Source organism: Cimex lectularius, unplaced genomic scaffold, assembly GCF_000648675.2.
Source record: "Cimex lectularius strain Harlan isolate CLEC.00 unplaced genomic scaffold, Clec_2.1 scaffold258, whole genome shotgun sequence".
NCBI classification, from domain to species: domain Eukaryota; kingdom Metazoa; phylum Arthropoda; class Insecta; order Hemiptera; family Cimicidae; genus Cimex; species Cimex lectularius.
The window spans coordinates 339,774-354,513 of NW_019392828.1; the positions used below are offsets into that span (position 1 = coordinate 339,774).

Here is a 14,740-nt window from a genome sequence, read left to right on the forward strand (position 1 = left end):
TCCTGGCTAAGCACTTTTAGTATACTCACAAAGACATATTGGCTGTAATACATCGAAAAGTGACCAAAAATTTAAATCTTCAACAATTGATAAAATATGGAAAAATTTAAATCTTTAGAGTTGCTGCTTAAACAGAAAATGCAGACTCTCCGAAGAAAGTTGCTTATCATAATTGAAATCCAATAAAAAGTAGTAGAGTTAAACTTAAAAAATAGGACAAAAACCGGCCTAAAAGCGGTCGCTATCCCCTTAAAATAAAAACAATCGGGATCAGGTGTGCGGTCCAAAATGAAGTTGTACCTTTTTTTGTCAAACTTTCGGCTTTTTATTAAGCCTTCCTCCTTTAAAAAAATGCTTCTAGTCACGACTACGATTTACTGTAAATAATATTTATTAATAGATTATTTATTTGTAACTTCTTTATTTGTTAACCAGTAAATCAATGTTGTATAAAGTAAAAATATAAGAACAAAAAATGACACATGTACCTGAACGTGCCGCTCTTTTTTAAACTAAATATCCAGCCCTGAGGAAGGATTAATAAAAAGTCGAAAGCTTGGCAAAAATACTACATCATTTTGCACCACATACCAGAATATCAATTGTTGATCATCGCTGGTCGGTAACAAAAATTGTGATAAAATAACAAATTAAATATCATAAATATATATGAGTATATTAGTAGTAATAAGGCTCAACCTTTCGATTGATTTAAAGGAGTTACTGGGTCGCCAGTGTTTCTTTCGAAGAGCACTTTTCAGCTTTCTCAAATTTATTGGAATTTAAAATGAGATTTAGTCATTTTCCCAAATTGTTATACCATTGAATGTTTGTCTGCTAATCTTTGAATGACAGTTGTGCGTGCAAGATTTCTTTCTTTTTTCAGGAATTTTTGAGGCTGCCGGAGCGGAAAAATGAAATAGGAACAAATACAAATTGCGGGGTAATAAACTGCAATGCCCAAAATCGCAATTTAAATAAAAAAAAAGTTAGTTTCCTAATAAAAATTGTGTTTTTGTTTTTTTGTTTCTTATTATTGATATGTAGCATTAGTTTATTTATCATATTTGAATGGAAGAATAAAAGGATAACGACGAGCCTATACTATGCTGAGACTGTTGCTAGTCTGGCTACATTATTAATATTATTATTATTGGCCATACAAGCCTATCGGAAATATTTAAATTATGGAACAAAAATTCGAAATTGTAATTAAAAACAGGAATAAATTTTATATGTAATTTAAAATGGGATTTTTGCATACATTTGGCCTTCCAAGTTAAGAATTTTAAAAGGATAAATTAAAGCTTTGGATGGCAATAGGATAGATTAGTTTTTGAGTGAATGTTTTGAATCAGAGCTTCAGAAGGGATACAGCTAACCTAAGAGAGAAGGCTTGGATGTTATGGCTTGAAATGACCTTAGCCGTTAAAACGCCCTTAAAAATTTAATAATAATAATAAATTGGGTGTGCGTGTGTGTCAGTTTAAATTCGACGGTTGTATTTTTCAATATACCGTCGTTGAAAGATTTCCAGTCAAAACTTCCTAACACTCTTTTGTTATAGCTTTATTTTCTTATTGATTATTATTATCAATTACATTATCTTGTTTTAAAACAATGATTATACGTTTATGTTAAAAAAATTGTATGCGTTTAAAAGCAGTCGAAGAATGGTAACGGTCATGGATTTTAAGGTAAAATGGCCGTCGATCCCTTATTCCTTTACCGGGGCGTTACCGTGTATCCTATTTATTTTATGAGCTCGTCAAAGCCGAGCGAAGGGAAGTTTTGCATAGGTCATCCCCGTCTTCCGAACTGGGGCGCCTGAAAATGTGCAATCTATCGCGCGAGGGGTCGGGTAGTCGAGTCTCGCTATCTCTATTAAACACCGCCCGACTCTAATTTACAATAAATTGATTAACCGTATAGATACAGGGGCGGGATCTAACGACTTTTAGAAATGAAGGTTGTTAAAATGCATTGGTACGGAAAAGGGCGGAGGGGCTCCTGGGACGCCGTTTTAACCGCGGGTTTATCTAAACCTGATATGTACGACGGTCCCGTCCTCTTTCCACCAGGCATTCAATAAACTATAAATTTGAGCCTAAGACTTTTTTTTTTGTATTCCGAGATAGGAACCCTTCTTCCCTGGTTTAACGCCCTATACGAAATACCTTCTTAAAATGAAATTTTATTAAAGACGCCAAGACAGAACGGGTCTCGTCCCTCGAAAGTAAGATTTGTATGCATAATACCCTCGGGTATTTTAATTATTTTCTTTTTCGTTCAAACTTGGAAATGTGTGTGCTAAAGATAAAGTAGCGCGGATAAATTATAATAATGCAATTTCTGTAATGCTCAGCTTTATTTATATTACCTATAAACAAGCCGGTCCTTCAAGACTTCTTGTCTTTGAATTTTCAAATTTATACCACCACGAACCAAAAAAATCCCTGCTGTGATTGCAATTAAAAGTTGGAATTTCGTCAAACTGTTGTTGCAGTAAAACAAATCTTATCGTTAACACCAAGTCGATAAAAGCAAATCGTGTAGAAATGTTAAAAATTATGTCGACACTTGGTAATTTGATTACGAAACTTTATATCTGGGTATGGATTTTATTTTTCTTTTCGCTCTCGTTTTCAAGCCTTTTCTGTCATATGTATACCTGGAGCAGGACATTTCCGCCTACGTTGTCAAAACCATTCAGTCTGAGACTTTTTCAATTCATTTGACATAATTACTACTCTGTAGTGACGAGAGCATTCCAGAAAAATTGCAGAAAAAATATTTCAATCTAAATCCCCAGTATTAGCTTTCGTGTTTCTCAGTAGATGAAAAACCGGTACTAAGCGGACTAGATAAAATGGAAAACCGAAGTGAAATGAAATCGCAATGTTTTTTGACCATTACGAAAATGTTTATAAATTCATAAATCGTTAAATCAATGTAAATAAAACAATCAATAAATGCTCGAATAGCATATTTACAGGAAACGGAAAAGTGTGAATCTATAGCTTTGGTATGGACTTTCACCCTGAAGAGTTGTTACTCCTCGATGTGCTGACCCTTCTGGGGAGTTACGCCGTTATACGGGTGGGTCGCTAGTGTCACCTTAAGCCTATGCCCAGGATATTATCGCTTCTCAACCAACGTGGTTATGCTCTATCGGGTCATTCGACAGCTAGGTCATTTCATCGTCTATTCAGCGTGCAAAATGTAATCTAGCCTAAATCATACTAACATTTATAATACAATGGCTCAAATAAATACATTTCACTCGTTGTGATTAGTTGGTAACATAAACTAATAAATAATAAACTAATAAAAAAACAATAAACTAAACTAAATTATGGTCGATGAACTGCTTTCATAAGTATTCCTCCATCGACCCTAAACACACACATTGTTGGAGGGGCGATGGTGACGTTATATTTCACCATCAGCCTCTCACCACTTACACTAATAAATATACCCATTCCAACAAATATCTACAAAACAATTCTCTAAAAATCGTAACAATGGCCCAGAAACTCGCTACTGTGCTCGAGAACCATTTTAAAAAATCTGGAATATACATTTGTCGTTCTCTGCAATTGTCAAGTACAATGTTTTATTTGTGGAAAAAATATTTTAATTCAGCATTATTTTCACGAAATAAAAACCATGTGCAGGGGAATGGTTGAACCGTTGTACATTCGAACAAATGTTTAAAACACTACTAAAAGACAAATAAATAACACATATTAAACTATCCATCAAAAGGGGAAAAAAGAAGGACAATAAAGAAGAAGAATTGAAATATTACAGATTAAGATTCAAGCGTTCTGCCCGTTATTAGACCTTGTAATTTATACACCCAAATTGTTGAATTTGTTAAACAAAATTGTAACTTGTACAGGAGACTCAGCACATAAGTATGACTCAGATGATTCGATGATTTTGAAATATAAATGGTCATATTCGATTTTATCAAAACACTTTATCGATATAAGGTCGTTTTCGTAAACTTGAATAATTTAATTCGTCATAAATAAATGTTTTATTAAAAGGGTTGCGCGTGTTATTTGATGGTTTTAGAATAAAGAATATCGATAAATTATCGATCATCACGATTATCGATTCAGTATTATCAGAGGCCTAAATTGTTTTGAAATGTATCGGTATCTATTACGGCCTTTTTCTCAAACCAAAATGATTATAGTTTTAAAATAAAGCATTATTCCTACTGCTTAATACCAATCCTTGACACCTATAAAATCATTCCCTCTCACCAATTCGGTTTCCGTCCACAACATTCCGCCATCCAACAATGTTTTAGAGTAGTCGACACCATCTTGAAAAAAAGGAGTACTGCCTGGGCGCGTTCTTAGACGTAGCTCAGCCTTTCGACATGGTCTGGCATCCAGGCATACTTTTTAAACTTAAGCGCTTCCTATCCTCTCATTATTACCTTTTATTGAAATGCTCCCTAACTGATCGCTGTTTCAGAGTGAGGTGCGGCAATGAATTCTTGGAAGTCAAACAGATAGAGGCCGATGTACCGCAAGGTAGCATCATTGGTCCTATCCTATATATCACATCTCCTCAACCGACGAGGCCTCGGGATCTCCTTGCCTCCCCCCACTAATCATACACACTGAGTGCTGGCTTCTCAAAGTTCTACCGTGCATTGCTGGCATTAGTTGTAGTGTTGTCCTGTGTGATATATTAATGGTGTGTACATATTTGTATAGTATAATCATGTATGGGTAATAAATAAATTTAAAAAAATTCGTTCTGAAGATTTGTATATTTACAAAGAAATTTATCATGTTCTGTCATTATTTTAAGGTAAGACATATTAAATATAATCAAGTATCCATAAAAGTTTAAAGAATGTAGGCTCATGTGACCTAACAAAGGGTTATAATAGGATAATGATATTTCAAGAACGTTGACATCGTTTAGTCTTCTAAAAGGACTTGCTTATAATTTTATATGAATAATCTAAGAAAGTTAGTATGAACAGTATCATGAAAATGGTTGAAAAGTTAAACAATTAAAAGGTTTTAAAAGCGTTTAACTAATGGACATTTTTCTAATCCGTTCAAGAGCAAATCAAGCGCTAATTCAATTACAGGGGCTAATTAGGAAGCGTTTCGATAAAAGTTTAATGTTTCTGCAGGCTGCAACCGGACAAAGCGTTAAATTGAGACATGCGATAATCCTGCTCTCAATTTCCTTTAACGTCTCTCCAAACCGGTTGATGTTAGTGTGGGGGTCAGAAGATTACCACTGAGGAGGCCCCGAGGGCTGATAAAACCGGCTCGGTTCTGCTTTAGCTCACGCACGATTTCACCTGGAAAGTTTAGCCCCTTAGCCGGCGGGAAACGAAGGATCCCAGATCGTCAGGGTCGCCGGAACGATCCCCGCCCCCAGGCCTTCGTGGCTGTTTGTTCCATTGGTTTTCCCATCTACAACGCCAACGATCCATTCGTATACCTGACTTATCGAAAATTTTGTCGCCCACCCCTTACAACTTAATATGCTACCGGTGTTATACAATCTGCCGTTACGATCCCTCCCCTCCGAAAAACTTTTGCCCTCCTGTGATTAAAGATAGTTTTGTGAAATCTTCTCAAAGAAGATGTTCATCATGAAGTATCATCTCTCAAAGAAATCTGCTACTTAACATGAATACATCATGACCCTTGTTTATTCTGAAGACTTTGGAAATATTTAAATTACGAGTTTAATTCAAACTACACCAACCAATTATTTCAATTCTTCCTTCATTAATCATTAATTTATTTAATATTCATTATACAAATCATGATTGTTTGTTCCCATTTTACCGTTCAATGGTTGCTATTGGAAATATTACCTCATGATATTTCTACTACGTCTTTAACATTAAATTCACTATTTTTCGTGGTCCGCTTGACCAATTAATATATCACAATTAATTAAGGTTTTCAGTTGAGATAAAAAAGTTAATGGGTCGAGGGGGATTCGAACCCACGACCTTCGGCTTGATACGCCGCTACTCTACGTGACCCGCTCGTGACACTGACTTTTTTATCTCAACTTAAAACCTTAATTAATTTAACATTAATGTCGACCTTCACTGAAGATGCAGCCATTCTTTCGCCTCATCCCGATACGGTTAACAAACCCAGAGAGAAGTGTGCTACAGGAAAAGGAAAAGCGAAATCGATTAATCAAAAAGCAAATACATGAAGTTTCCCATTACTTAGTTTCACACACAACACGTGCCCTAACTTAAATTGATGCGACTTAAAATACAAATGCTTAAATTTCTAAATTGTCCCTAAATAATACGGATATAATGACATAATAAAATTATGAGACTTCCTATTTGGGACTGAGGGGCTGGTTGGGTCATACCTGATCATTTTGATCGATCTATTCTCGCTGTTTTCTTCTGGCTCCTATGTTTTTCGAGCAACATTCAGTTCTGGGTCTAGTGTTTTGCTGTTGGTACTCATAGAGTACTCATACTCATGTACATAAACTGCTCAAAAATGACTCATGCCTTTCAGATTAATTTCTAATTTCAATTAAATTATCTTTATGTTTGGTTGAAATGAATTCGAAATTAATTGAAAGAAGTTATTTGGTCAATCGGACCACGAAATATAATGGATTTAATTTCTAATGGTTAAAAAATGGTTAACATCTCAAATTCTATTTACACTATTCAAAATTATGCCGTCACCCATAATATAATTAATGAGTCATGCTCTGAAGAGAGAACGAGATCTTTGACCCGTCCATTCTAAACTGCCCAAAAATGAATAGGGATATTGCGAATTTTGTAGTGTTTATTATCGAGCATTTTAGCATTTTTATTTTGTCTTTATTTTAAATTGCATTAAAAGTTATTGAAAATTATTATGTTTTTACTGAAGGAAAATTTAATTAAGGGATTTTGAAAAACAACAAAATAAACGGTTTTAATTCCATAATTTTGTTTATTGGACACAATATTTTTTTTAAACAGTTAATACCGTGTCTAATGTCCTATTGAAATAATTTCTATACACGTGTTAGGCATAGTGTTAATAAGTTGTTGTGACTAATTTCAAGGGATTTTACTCCGTTGCAACGCTGCATGCACTCAGTTGTCAGGGTCAACTGGCAGTGATGGCGATCGAAAAGCCTTTTATGTAACACATCCCACTTGTGCTCAATGTGATTGTGGTCTGAAGACAAGGGGGAAGGGGCAGATGGAAAATTTCCAGGTTTGTTCAAAATTAATGTACAACTCTGCCTCTATGAGGTCTAGCATTGTTTTCCAGAAAATCCCAGCAAATGTGATCCCTGGTTTTAGGGATGTATTCCTCGATGATTTCTTGAACATAACGGACTGCGGTGAGGTTCCCTTCAACAATATGGAGACCAGTTCGTCCTCCAGTGTAAATCCCAGCCCAGACCATTACAACACCTTCAAACTGCACTGAAGGGAGCACGAACTGGGTCATTGTACGTATGTATCCCCTGTTCTCCGTAAATTCTTCGTCGTCTGCTATCACATACAGACAGAAACGCGGCTCATCAGTAAAAGGAAAACAAAAGCTCTTCACTATCAAGTGATGCGTTTATGTAGCATACCGGGGTGGTTCGAGTCGACCTTTTGTGTCCTTTACAATGTCTATAATAAAAACGATTACCAAATATTTACCTAACCAGGACTGAAGATGGTGAGAATCCGATCGCGTTTGAATGGTAAACAAATCGAAAATGATCAAACTACATCAATATTGAAATCAATACGGACTTGAGTTTTGATGTTCATCCAAATCTCATCATCCATAAGATCATTCAACTAGAATGACAATCTACAATCCATAAATTCGCTGGTATGGGGTCTCCCTCAACGGCGGGGAGGTGGAGGGAAAAAAATCCATAAATTTGCAAAAAAAAATCTTTATCTAATATCACAAACCACACCGATTGCAACATTATATTTGTTCAAGACCTAGCAACAACCAGATAATTTAAATTTTCCAACTTTTCCACCTGCGATAATCCTTTTGTCAGTCAATTTTCCAACTGTCCTTCTGTAAAGAAAGGAGCCAAGCGATATTTAACTAGTGTGTTGCACTTAAAAACTTTTGAAAGTTGCCAGACGCGTGAAGGGATCATGTGCAAATTGGTTTAACATGTTTTACCGACTCCCAGGCTAACAGCCAGTACCAACCTAATTAATTGGCAGTACCACTTTTGAGTAATAGGTAACCCTCTCATCTTCAATAGATCCGGTCGTTTTGAATAAAAATTAAAATTTTATTTATTTTAATTAAGGTAATTTGCACCTTTCATTTGCCAACATGAATAATGTTCTTTTTCTTTTGTTTCAGGTATGTTAACCAGATTTTTACTGTTGAGAGCAAAGTGTTAAGTATATATATTCCATTTAAATTAGACTTATGAAATTATTAAATTCACTAATTTCGTGGTCCGCTTGACCAATTAAATCATTACAATTATCATCTCAACTAAAAACCTTAATTAATTGTATTAAGAAATTAGTTTTAAAATATGTCGCAGCCTTCTTTGTTTAAAAACTTTCACATTAGTTCAATTTGTTTACGTAATTAATAATGAAAGATCCTCTATCATAGTCCGATTATTATCAGACGTCGATGCTACATTTATCGTTTAATGGTCAACTGGGTCAGAGGAAAGAATCGTGGAAGTCATTTGGGATTTGGCCGTTTATCCCTAAAGTTATTTGTACTCGTTTAGTCCCAAAGGTTAAAGCTGCCCTTAACGGCCCCATTAATGGTTAGAGGATCGCTTGCCTTAAGGATAGTCGGGGCGCAGTAGTGTTTTACGAAGGACGGAGGGTTGATTGGAAAAGGAGCTTATCCTTGTCGGCCTCCCCAAACTCTAGATGTCGGAAGGATATTGGAAGACGGGAGGGCCCCTTAAGCTGTTTGCTTCAACTATGTATTTCTCTTTCCAGTCTTCAAATCGATGGCAAAACCAGCCCGTGAGAGGAACTTATTGGAGTTGTTTAACGTCAAGATTCACGAATTTCTTGACATATGTCTGTTGCTTTATTTAGGTCTTTACAAAATATATACTCCTTTCAGATTTAAGTGTTCTCAGAAAAATTACTTCCAAGAACAACAGAAAACACAAATTGGCTCAGGCATTTGTAAATAGAAGCTTAAGAAATTTTATAAATAAAATTTTTAAAATGATCTTATTTGATAATTTTGTTTTTCATTATTTATGTAATAAATATGTGTAAGTAAATTGCGTGTTTTAAAGTTTATTGTACTGTTTTGTACTTATAACATGCCGGCTAATCCTAATTTACCAATAAGTTCAGTTGGTTTGATTGTCTGGGACTTGCTAAATAAGCAATTGCCAATTTCCACATAGTCTTCCTAATTTCGCTCTGTGGACCTACCCACTAACACAATTCTCAAAATTCATTTAAATAAAAATATTGGAAAATACTTCCAACTCTACAATATTTGAAGTTTTTTCATTTACAAAACATCGAACTGTGAAAAATAACATTTGAAATATAAATTATGCTGAGAATATTACCCTTTTTGATGGATATAGTCATTTAATGTAAGATTTTTGGTGGAATGAAAAAGTTACGGTCACGAGCGGTATTTGAACCCACGACCTTCGGGAAAATACGCCGCTGCTCTACCACTTGAGCTATCGTAACTGTCATACACTCGGACACCAATTTCCCATCTCAACCTACCTTTTTGAATTTTCCCCCCTTTTTTGTCATTTTTCAAATGTGTAATCTTTTTGATTCTCGGGGACAAATGAAATGGCCACGGAGAGCTTTAGTGAAGATATACTTCAATTTGCGTATTAAATCCATTAGATTTTGTGGTCCGATTGACCAAATAGCATATTTCCATTTATTAATCTTTATGTAAGGTATGTGGTGAGATAAAAAAAATATCTCAACCCATACCTCACATATAGATCAATTAATTGAAAGATATTTGGTCAATCGGACCACGAAATCTAAGGAACTAATTTTCGAATTATTTTAGTTTTCTATTTTAGAAATATCACTTTCACTCAAGAACACTCAAGATCAAAGTATGGTCCTGAACAAAAAAGCAAACTCAGGTGTGGCAAAAATGCTTGACAATAACAACTCAATTTGCTTTTTTCTTTAGCACACTCCTTCATCCAGAGTGATCGCGAATTTAGTTTCGTTTCTTTTATTTTAATAACAGTATTAATTACAATATTGTCTTTTCATATTTCTTTTAACAGTGTTTATTGCAATAATTCATTTTGAGTTTTAAATAACCAATTAGCTCTCACACCAGGAGGAAAGCACATTTATTTGGGTCAAAAATAATCTTAGTAAAACTTAAAATACGGATATTAATGCTTGTTTGGTAGGTTTGTATGTTGTCAGTTACTATAACAAAGAAATTAGTACCCTTACAGTCATTCATTGACCACCATTATAATTAGAGCAAACAAACTAACTTATTGAGAGCCAATATATGCAACAAAAGTGTTATTTTTCAAATGTCGTGTAATAAGGATATGATTCTTGTGACACTAACTTTTTCATTTCAACCAAAAACCTTACATAAAAATATTAATTAATTGAAAGTAATAATTTGGTCAGTAGACCGCTAAATAGAGTGGATAGTCAATTAAGGTTAAATTGTTAATACATGGTCAAACCTTAAGCAACTGAGATCCAGGAATTCAGAATAAAACTAGTTGTTGTTTTGCCTTGAGAAAACAATTACTAACTATGATCATCCAATGATCATTTGATTTACCACGCTCTCTTTACAATTAGATTGGGAAAAGAGAGAAAACACCCTTCTGTCGGATTAAAGAGCTTTTTAACTCGTTTGGCCTCAATTTTGACCACTGTTAAAGCTTTTACGGCCGAGGAATCGGTTCATTGCATCTCTCACTCCCGACGAGGTGCTAGCACGGATGCGTTAGAAAAGCACTGTGAACGTTTTATTTCTTTTGCGAAAACTTTCATTAAAAAAAAACATATATTACATTTATAATTTATTACTACTTATAATTATTACTATTTATAATTCAATTTGTAAATATTAGGGGTATTCACGCTCTTTAACCCTATAACTCTGTTAGGTCCCGTTAGATCCAGAAAAATGATGATCTCGACTTGTAAAAATCGGCTAGTTAACATTGCTCGATCTAACAGGCCAGGGCCAATGTTAGATGTTAGGTGAAAATCTAGTCACATTGCTATCCGTTAGGGCGTAGGTAACCAACATGGCAGCCATGAATTTAACAGCTGTTTTTTGTTCACACGTATTTTTATTTTTAAATACGCATTAATTAGACCAATACATTTCTTTTGTTAATTTTTGACCTGTCCTTATACTCTCATTCATAAAAGATACATCCCTTATCCTAAAAAGTTGTAGGCAGTTAGACGTTAGGATTCAAGTTAGCTATGTCGGTACGAATTGATGCGTGTTAGTATTTTTGGAGTGCACAAGAGCATTTTGAATGAAATAGTTGATTAATGTTCGTTTTTATTAACTTCTGGCATCTTACACACACAAAAGAAAACCAAAATAAACAACAACAAGCATTCAAGGATTGTTATAGCTTTATTTCTGGTTCTAGCAATCGCCACGCGCAGCATTGCGGAAAAATTAACGTTTAACATGCTAAGAAAAGAAGGGGGCCTTCACGATCTACCTGTACATTTCTCTATTCGAGTCTATCTTACAAACATCGTGAATACCCCTATTTAATGACAATCAAATTAAACTTATGAAAATTGGGGAATGTGCTCTGAGCAACGACATTAGATTGATAGACAGGTTAATTTTTGTAAAGTAAAAACTGTACGAAATTTTTCCCATTTCTTTACGTTAAGACATTAAGTTATGAAAATATAATAAATACAATATGGAATCAGTTCCATATTTTTATCGCGTAATGGCTCTTAGAGGCGGTCGCCTCCCCTCTGATGTACGCAGGTGGCCATAAATGCCCCGTTTGGGCTGAAAAGAAACAGGACTCGGCTGTAAAAACAAAAATTAAAGTGGAGATATGAAATTCTATTCAAACCGTAAAAACTTTGGAGGCGATAAAACAAAACTAGATTAGAGTCGTTAAAAGTTTTAAAATAAAACATAACGGCCCCTCCTCCGTTTAGAGGGCTTAAATGACACAATTCAATATTAATTTTTTTTTCAGTTTCAAGTTTTATTCCATTTCATAAAAAAAAATCTAGTACATTTGATATAGCTTAAGATAATAAAATAAGCAGTCGTACTAGTTTTTTTTTGGATACAAAAATTCCATACTTCGATATAATGTAGATCTTAAAAGGTTGAAATTCTACACCATGCTTTGGCACGTAAAGTCTTGCTGCAGTTTTAACTCTACAAAGAGAAAAATTACCATTATAACATTACTCTCATCGTGTTATCACAATGAGAAACTGTCAAGAATAAGAATATAAAGTACAAAAAAGTGCTTTGAGCATTGTCAATACAGAAAGTACAATTACATACATTTTTTAAACTTATTTTGCTTATTGTTTTAATGACGTCATGTCTACTATAATAGCCAACCTAGCACTTGTTAACAATGGCATATTCTTAGGGTAGTTGTCGGATAGTCCATAAGCGCGGGGGAAACGAACCCACGACCGCTTGGGTCTACGACCCGAGAAGCCTAAACAAGCGGACAAAATTTATCTCCATTGATAAATAAACATACTAATATGGACTAGTTTTCAGCTTTATCTGTTTTCTCTTTTTCGAATAATAAAAGTTTCCAGTAAATTATCTACCATATGTATTTATAATTCAAAATGCCAGTACTAAATATTTTTTTATATTTTTGAAATAATCTTCGATAAGTAAGACTTTTCAGAAAAATATCACCAGAAAATCTAAGGGATATTCTTGTTAAATCAATGTTGAATTGATATTGATTAGTTCAAAATTAAACTTTCATTCATTAAATTCATCTGTTGTTTTGAGGGGATGGCATTGTATTTACTTATCTGTTCATCGGATTTATCCAATACGATTCGAATTATTTTAATTGCTTTTAAAAATCTACTAACATCTTTGGTTCGAGTATCGAGGATGAGAGTTTCCAGAGTATAAATATAAACACTCAGTTTATATCATGTAAAGTCGTTGTTTATTGTATAAAAGTTTAAATATTTCTGTTAAAGATAAAAACTTTATAATAAATTAAGAAAAATGACACGTTTTGTTAGTAGAAAATGATAGTACATATAATCTCACTCTCTCTCTTTCTCTTTATCTATCCATGTATCCATATTTATCTATCCATCTTTCCGTGTACCTATCTCCCTTTAAATTTAAAAAAGGATTTATAGTCAAAATGTTAATTAATTCATCAAAACACTACGTAGATCTCAAAGATGCAAACTAATATCAAATAACACAGTTATCAATCTCCAACGATCTCTAAAAAATTAAACATATTTCACTGAAATTTCTGGAAAAAAAGGAGAACAGAGTAAACTTTATGAAACATGCAAAATTTTAATTTTGCAAAAAATGAAAAATTTCAATTCAATTCATTGCGAAATTAATAATTTTATTTAATTTATAAACATACCATTGAAAGGTCTTTGTGTAAATATGCCATACTTTTAAATCTTTATAAACGATTAACAGGCATATGATATTCTTCTCCTTGATTTGTTTTTAAAATATGGCAAGTTATGTTAACCTCGAATTTTCTACGAATTGCTTCCTCAGTATCACTCTCCTCACTATCACTCTCCTCTCTCTCCCTCCCTCACCCTCTCCTCTCTCTTCCTCATCTCTCTTTTCCTCTCATCATTCCCTCTGCTCTCTCACCGTTTCCTCTCTCTCCCTCTCCTCTTTCTCTCCCTCTCCTCTTTTTCTCCCTCTCCTCACTCTCCTTTTCCTCTCTTTCCTCTCCTCTCTCCTCGTATCCTCTCTCTTCCTCTCTCCCTTTCCTCTCTCTTCCTCTCTCTCTCTTTCTTTCTCTCACTCTCGTTCCTATTCTTTAAACATATAATAAAAGTATTTTAAGAAGAGAGAGAGACGCTTGAACTAAGTAATTGGACGCGTCACGTAAAAAAATCGAATTGACAACAAATTTATAAGCAAATTGAAATTTAAATCTAATTAGAAAGTAGGTAATTATCACAAACTACAACTTGAACTCAAAGAGAAGCCTACAAAAAATAAAACTGTTACAATAAAATTGTAGCTTAACTGAACTAACCAAAAATACCTTCGACCTAAAAATTAGTCGAGTGAGTGTACAAGTGAGGGCAAAAGAGAGAGAGAGAGAGAGAGAGAGAGAGAGAGAGAGTGTGTGAGTGAGAGAGGGAGAAAGAGAGGGAGAGGGAGAGAGAGAGAGAGAGAGAGAGAGAGAGAAAAAAATATAGAGTTAGGTGAGATAGAGCTACATAGGAGAGAGAAAGTGTGTTTATGTTTTATTTTACAAAATTTAACAGGACGCTTATATATTCCTACATGATTTTTCATTACTCATATAGGTAGCCCTAAATCCGAAGCTTAACTTTACAATAAGGATTTATATTAGTGCCCTCCCATATTAGTGTTACTAAACATTAAACTGTTGTTAATAAAATCAACATTGATAGAACGAAAATCGATTGTTTCAAAATTTGTATTGGGAAAATTACAACATTGAATTTTAACGTCTTTATGGAAATGAGAGTTTGGCGAGAAACTTG

The 14,740-nt window shown here is 34.2% G+C and overlaps 1 protein-coding gene across 6 annotated transcripts in view; it reads left to right on the forward strand.

Moving 5' to 3' along the window:
- The window catches only part of LOC106670319 (nucleolysin TIA-1), a 387,290-nt gene that overhangs the window by 197,603 nt on the left and 174,947 nt on the right, over window positions 1-14,740 (forward strand). The window lies entirely within an intron of this gene.